Here is a 7,570-nt window from a genome sequence, read left to right as displayed (position 1 = left end):
GCAGTGTCCTTGTTTTCCCTTTGGTGCAAAGGGGGCAAGCACATGCCAAGGCATCAGGCAAAGGTTACCATTCCGGTGCAACGAGACCAAGACCAGCCGGACGGCAGGACGGAGGTCACCGTGAAGCCCAAGACGACGTCATCGCCAGTGCTTTTGGCAGCCGAAGACCATCTTTGGTCAGGATAACTTGTACTAGATGTTCCCCTTCAAAATGACCAATTATTGACGCCCTTCCCACTCAATTATTCGGGGAGAGGCACAGGGCCTCTATAAATAGAGCTAACCATCACAGAGTAGAGACATCTAGAAAAACCTCGAGACATCGAGAAGGGACGACGACGACCATGACGGTTGGAAATCTGGTAGAACCATAGCAGAGAGAGAGAGAGGCGACTGAACTCACCCTAGCAGTTCATCGCACCAGCTCAAGAACACCTCTCGCGAGGCTGTTCTTCCCTCGTACTGTCCATCATCAGCCCCAGAGGCAATCCACCACACCACACACTGGAGTAGGGTATTACACCACAACGGTGGCCTGAACCAGTATAAACATCGTGTCCCTTGTGTTGTTCATCATTTTCATTTTAGTTCGCACGAGAGGATCAGACGTAGACCAGTAGGGGAGATCTCCGTGCGCACCCCAGTGTTTGAACCTCAAGGGTCTGCCGGAACCCGAAACCCGACATTTGGCGCGCCAGGTAGGGGTGCACCGGAGTCCTCCTTCCTCCGTGTCGCGTTCCGCCGCTTCTCCACCCAGATGTCAAGCAACCCGGCTGCCAACGCCAACCGCTGGGCGGCGTGGCCCGCCCACGCCGTGTCGCCATCTCAGGGCGACCCCGACCTTGCGCCTCAGGCAGCTCGCGCTCCGCAGGGCGCTGCAAGGCGCGGGCGACGCGGCCAGACGCCGCCTGCCCTCACGCCACGGCAGGTGCGGGCCGCAGCAAGGGCCTCGAACCACGCCGCTGCCACGGCGCCATACACCCGACGGGAGCAGGCGAACTCCAGGGCCGCACTCACGGTGGCCTGAGAGCTACTACGGTGCCGCTTGCTGGAAGGCGGCCGCGATGTGTTGTTAAAGCGAGTGGCCGAGCTCCTGGACGCCGCCGCCTCAGGAGCGCCCCCTTTCTGCATCCAGCTGCCGCCCCAGATTTAAGACAGGTCGCACGATGGCATTATGCGCGCCCACACGATTTCAGGCGGGCCCCAGGGCCGGTCCGCAGCTTTCAGGTCAATATTCAGTCGTACATGGTACGCCCAATCAGCAAAGAAAGCACATGAACATTTCAGGTAGACCGGGAAGACGGTTACACCTGTTACTGAGGACTGAGGGGTGATCAGACTACTTGCAGCTGTAAACAAAATGGCAGTCTTGTTACTTCAAATCTACACTTTGGCTCTTGTCAAAGCAACTTGCAATGCCGAACATTGGCAGGTGTTTGCTTCTCTCAGCGCATTCCATAACTGAAGAGGAGCAATTGCCGGCACTTGAGTTGGGCAACAGAGTTTTTCTGCTGAATACTCATAGCTTATAGATAGCTAGGTACATACTCAGATCCAATACCCAGTGGTTGGCACCTGCCGTTTTACAGGATTTATTATGTATAAAATGGCAAAATTACTCAACTCTGATGTTGTTCAGTTCAATGGTTTACATACATAGTTCAGACTTCAGACACACTAACCCGAGGCTATGAGGTTGTTATGTCTTCATCACATGAGATATGTCTCAAACCAAGCTGTCTGCATACCTGACATGCCGGCCCCACGAAGCACCAGCTGTGAGCCAGGACAGGGCCGGCCTCTAAGACGGGCCAAGATCAACCAAAGAGTGGCTGGGCCGAAATGGGTCTAGTAGGCCCAGCCAGGCGCTACTACTTAACACCACCTGGCCTTCGCTACCGGACTCGCGGCCTATGCCGACGGCCCTGAGCCGTCGGCATAGCCCCGTCGGCGTAGATCACGTCAGTGTAGTCTTGTCAGATCGTCTGCATAGTATGCCGTCGGCATAGGGACCTATGCCGGCGGCTGCCGCTCGGCCGTCGGCATAGTTTAGCCGTCGGCAGTGTTTTTCGCCTGACGGCAACGGACGGCGCCGTCAAAAGCGCTGACGAATCACGGGAAGCCACGTGGTAGGGATATGCCGACGGCTTTTGCCGTCGGCATAGGTGGAAATCTATGCCGACGGCCAAGCCGTCGGCATACCTCTGCCACGTGGCTTTCCGTGGTGCCTCGTGGTGGCAGGGCTATGCCTACGGCATAGACAAAATCTATGCCGACGGCTTTGCCGTAGGCATTGCCCTGCCACGTGTCGCCCCCTGGTGCCTCCTGGCGGAAGGGGCCCTACGGCATAGATGAAAATCTATACCGACAGCTTAGCCGTAGGCATAGCCCTGCCACGTGGCACGCGCTGGGAAGTCCTGGGCCATATATGCCGACGGCTTTGCCGTAGGCATAGTTTCTTTCCCCCCCGTTTTCTCCTTTTCAATTCATTTCACATCATTTCAAAGCAGAAAATATGGCATTATGTAGAAATATGATAGTTCATCATCTAAAGATACTCAACTTCATCATCATCATTTAAACATACTCAAGTTCATCATCTAAAGATCATCACTGGTGAAAGTTCATGAACATAAGTAGTGCAAGACATGAAACATAAGTAGGAACATGAAAGGTACGGTATGTCACGATGGCCACATTCACGGGTATCATCATCGACATCAAGCAAGACCGCCGTTGCCAAAACCACCACCGCTAAGACCACCTCCGCCAAAACCACCATCGCCAAGACCACCTCCGCCAAAACCGCCACCGCTAAGACCACCTCTGCCAAAACCACCACCGCTAAGACCACCTCCGCCAAAACCACCATCGCCAAGACCACCTCCGCCAAAACCGCCACCGCGACCACCATCACTCTGCCAGATCGGAGTGACTGGGGTCGACGAAGCAGGAGTCGAGCCACCGGTCCCCTACATGTTTGAGAGAAGATACTAACAGTAAATATGATATGATAGTGTTGAATGAACGAGAACTAGTTTGTCAGTAGTTAGGCAAATGTACTAACCGGACTATCACTGACGGTGGGGGTTCTCCCGCAGGTGGTGGTGGGGGTCCTATTTGTGGTGGATCCGTGCGGTTACTCCAAGACGCCAACATTGCCTGGATGTTAGTTAAACAAGCAAACTAGAAGGTCAGAAGGAATGAAAGTGCAAAAACTTAGCTTGGTTTTAAGAGGGCAAAACTAACCGTCATCATCTGACGGTTGTAATCATCTTTTGCCTTCACTCGTTGCAAGTACTCCCGCACCTTGAGATTCCTATGCTCGACAAAGGCCTTATATGCCTACATAATTTAGGTTGTTTCTAAGCGAGCGATGCTGAAAATAAACTGAGAATGCTAGAGAGAAAGAAGATAAAGGGGAAGTACTTACAGCATGCTAGCGGGCTAAGGGAGTCTGCGAACGCCCCGTACTCTCTAACTGGCTCGGGTTGGTAGCCCGAAGCCGTGTGTACGAGATCGAAGGAGTGATCAAGCCATCGAAACACGAATACCGGTCATGTGACTTCCCCTGGATGGCCACCACCGCCGTGTCGTCGATCTAAGACTGGGCGACATCAGGAACAGGAACATCCGGATGCAACTTCTGATAGTTCTGAGTGTAAGACTCCAGGTGCTGCTCGGTCTTGCCGTAGTACTGGCTCTCGCCGTCCTTGCGATCACTCTGCTCGCGGGCCAGCTTCCACGACTCAATGTCTGAGAGCGGCCTACTTAACACCACCTGGCCTTCCATGAGAGAGGCATCCAGAGCATCAAGGACGAACCGGCGGCTACCTACTTTCCCTTTTCCCTTCAAACCCTAGTTCTTCCTCTGCCATTCGTGTAATCGAACCAAAGCTTGTATCTAAGAGAGTATTGCTACTGATCAATAGAATCGCAAAAGAGAGCCTATCACAAGCTCCTTATAATAATATGCTAGGGTATTGCTCCCTACAATTAATAGCATGCCAGTCACAATTAGCAGTACGAAGCAACTAAAATTTGCATATCAATCAGATGCTCACCAGATAAGCATGTCCCTGGAACCTCCAGCGCCAAGTCAACCATTCCTTCCATCAGCAACCAGCAACCAGCTCCTCGTCTCTCGTTGTCTCACCATACTCATCGGTATCATGATCTGGATCTGAAAATCAAACTACTACACGCTCGTGCAGATGAGTTTGCTGCCAATAATCCAGACATGACAGCCTGATCATATGCCCCTTACACTGACCGGTCACAGAAAAAAAAGCATCAGCTTTTCGGGGAGATGGGTGACTTATGTGTCGTCAACAGAACTCTACATAATCGATGAGAGTCTTGATGTCCTCTAGGGTGAGCCCCTACATGGCTCATGCCTCATTCATTATATATAGAGACCAATGGCAATCTATTCTCTTCCTTCCATTCCGGCCACGGCTTGCCATCTCAGACACGTCGTGAGTGTGCTAGCCATTCAGGCCTCCGCTCTGATGAAACCAATGTCGAAGACGAAGAATAGTTGCGGATCCTGAAGGCCGACATCTTCAGGGTCCTTAAGATAAAAGCTTGCATTTGGCCAGCAGATGTATACTTTGTCAGGAATCAGGATTAGGTTCGCTTGCATCGTCAGAGAAAGGTGAGCAGCAGGGAGCGGCAGCGCGAGCACCGCGTCGGCCCCCATATCTCTCCTTCTCCGGCGAAGGCGATAATCAGCAATGCCTGCGTGAGCAGCGGGTGGAGAGGTAGAGGGGGCGTTGGGAGATCGCCGGTGGTGGTGACATCGATGGCGACACGCAAGCTCCCCCTTTCTCGAGTTGCGTGCGTGCGGCGGCGGCACTGCTAGTACAATGGCAGGGGCAGAGGGAAAAGGACGGGAGGCTGACATGTGGGAACGGGGAAAACAACAGTTTTAAATGTTTTATTTATTCCAGAATTATTTTTGGAAAAGGGATTCATAGTTACACGTATTTAGAAGAAGAAAAAAACCAACAGTTCAAATAAATCCATCATCCCTAAAAAAAGTGCTAACCCATCAACTCAAATGCAATATTATAAATGATTACATATCATTTGCTGTTTTGCAAATGCAAATTTTATTTCAAATATTTGCACATTATTTCCTAAATTGTTGAGGGCATGCAAAGGAAAAAATTGATAGTAACCTAAATAAAAGGTAAAAAACAGAAAAGTAAATTATAAAGAGAATAAAAAGCCATTCTATTGCACCATGCACCCGAGTAAGTCTGATCATACCCCATGCCAAGCCGAGCAGGGCTTGACAAAGCCTGAAATCTGGCCCGACCAGAGAAATGTGAACAATACACTTTTAAATTTAAACTAATCATTTTGGAAGCATTTTAATATATTATTATACACATTTTAATTAAAATTATTATTTTACCCTCGTTCAGCCTTTTTTCGGGCTTTTTAGTTGGGCTTCGGGTGAAAAAGCGGAGCCTGAGCCCAATTATATGTTGGGCTTTTGGGCTCGGGCGCTGGGCTGCCCATGCGCAGGTCTACACTAGAGTAACTACTCGGGTAGGGGTGGGATTTGTTTACTTTACTTTATATGTTAGTACCATTAACAGTTTTGAATTTTTCAATACCACTAAGCATTAGAACCAACAAATATTAATCCAATGGTTACCGTGTGCTTTCAATTGTAGGATTTCTCTATTGTATGAAGTTGTTTCTTGTGATTCTTTTCTACATAGGCTCTCTCAACCTCCAAATGTCAACGAAGTTCTACACCATTTATTATTCACAGTTCCTCCTGCTTCTGTCTCTAGCGGTTCCTATTGCTGGATTCGCCAGCTTCCACGATGCTAATCCATAGCATTTTGACGCTCCCGTCCTATCTCTTCCTACCGAGACGTCCATGTCGACTGATAACCCACAAGTGAAGGGGATCACATCACAAATATCACAACACAAATTTATTGATTCAAGACAAAGGGAGCCAAATAATATTTATAACCCTTAGCAACTGAATTGTTAATTCAACCACATGTGAAAACGCATACCTACTCAAAAAAATTGTTAATAGCAAATGCGATGGATTACTCGGAGTTTGATTGCAGTAAAGTAACGAAAGTAGCAATATCAGTAGTTGCCAAGTACAAACTATGTTAAAGAGAGAAATGGTGATCAAAAGCGTTGGCATTAGAATGCATAATGAGGTGTTGTATGGATATAATCAATTATGTAACAACGTTAACATATGGTGATAATAATCTAACTCAGATTCATCAACTCGATGTAGTTATATATTTTCATATGTAGTTGCTTCAATATGAACTTGCACATTTGGTCGTACCCTCTCGTTTCTGTAGGTTCTTAATAAAATTTAAGGGTAATTAAGGTACTTCTTTCATAAAGTACCAGACTAAAACATTAATACCTAATGAAAACATGCTATCCTTGCTCGAAATATGCCCTAGAGGCAATAATAAAATGTTGTATATTATTTCAGTGTTCAAAATTAAGTTTATTTTTCTATATCATAATTGCAATGGTTCTTGAATATGATATTCAGAGGAAAATTCTGGTGTATGTGTGAAAACATAAACACCGTAGATCCCTGGTCTTGCCTCTAAGAATATCTCATGTATTGTTAGTGGTAAATAGTTTGCTACCATGGGGGATAGCTGCCTCCCATCAACTGACCATGCAATTAACTATCTGGATATCTAAGAAGCTAATGGTTATCCAAGTTGAGAATACCACTAGGCTATAATGCTAGCAACAATGAGAACACATTGTTGTCAAAATAATGGTGTTCCCTAGACCCAACTTATGATATACCATGAGATTCCAGCGTCAATTGGTTGACAATATTACTACATAGTACTCCCTCCGTCCCATAATGTAGGATGTTTTTTGACATTATATTAGTGTCCAAAAACATCCTAACTAATGGGATAGAGGGAGTATATGCTAACGTTGATTTGCATCCTTAGACCATAAGAATATCGTAGGACCATCATACCGGCTGGTTATTCTAGGTTATCAAACATTTTATAAAAGTAGCCTACGGGTACACTGAAAAAGTATGTCAAGGAACCTTAACTTTTACTCTTTAATTTTGTTTGAGGGGAATTACCCCGGACCTCCTATATGCCGCTTATTGCGGCAAGGAGTTGCGGTTTCGCATAGGAGGCAGCTTACCTGGGCCGGCCCATCCGCTGTGGCTCAGCCTTTGCAATGAAATATATATATAAGACACGCTAGCGATAGGAATAGAACTCACGACGTGCAGCAGATGTGTGTGATGTGCTAGCCACTGCAATTGGCTAGCTATTGTGAATGATTGGCAGTGCGAATCTTAAATAAACTACTGGCAACAGCAAAAAATAAAACCACTTCGCAAAATTCCATAAAACATGTGGGTGACGGATCAAACACAAGCCCAGTATTTACTATGTCAAATGACAGCTCAGTATATATGCACTAAAATACGCGGCAGATTTCAACATTTAAAAAAATATCAAACAAGATTTCTAAAAACAAACACTTTTTTGAAACAAAAACATTATTTAGGAAAATAAAA

The sequence above is a fragment of the Triticum urartu genome, chromosome 6 (assembly GCF_003073215.2).
Source record: "Triticum urartu cultivar G1812 chromosome 6, Tu2.1, whole genome shotgun sequence".
Lineage (NCBI taxonomy): Eukaryota > Viridiplantae > Streptophyta > Magnoliopsida > Poales > Poaceae > Triticum > Triticum urartu.
This window is presented reverse-complemented; position numbering follows the sequence as displayed.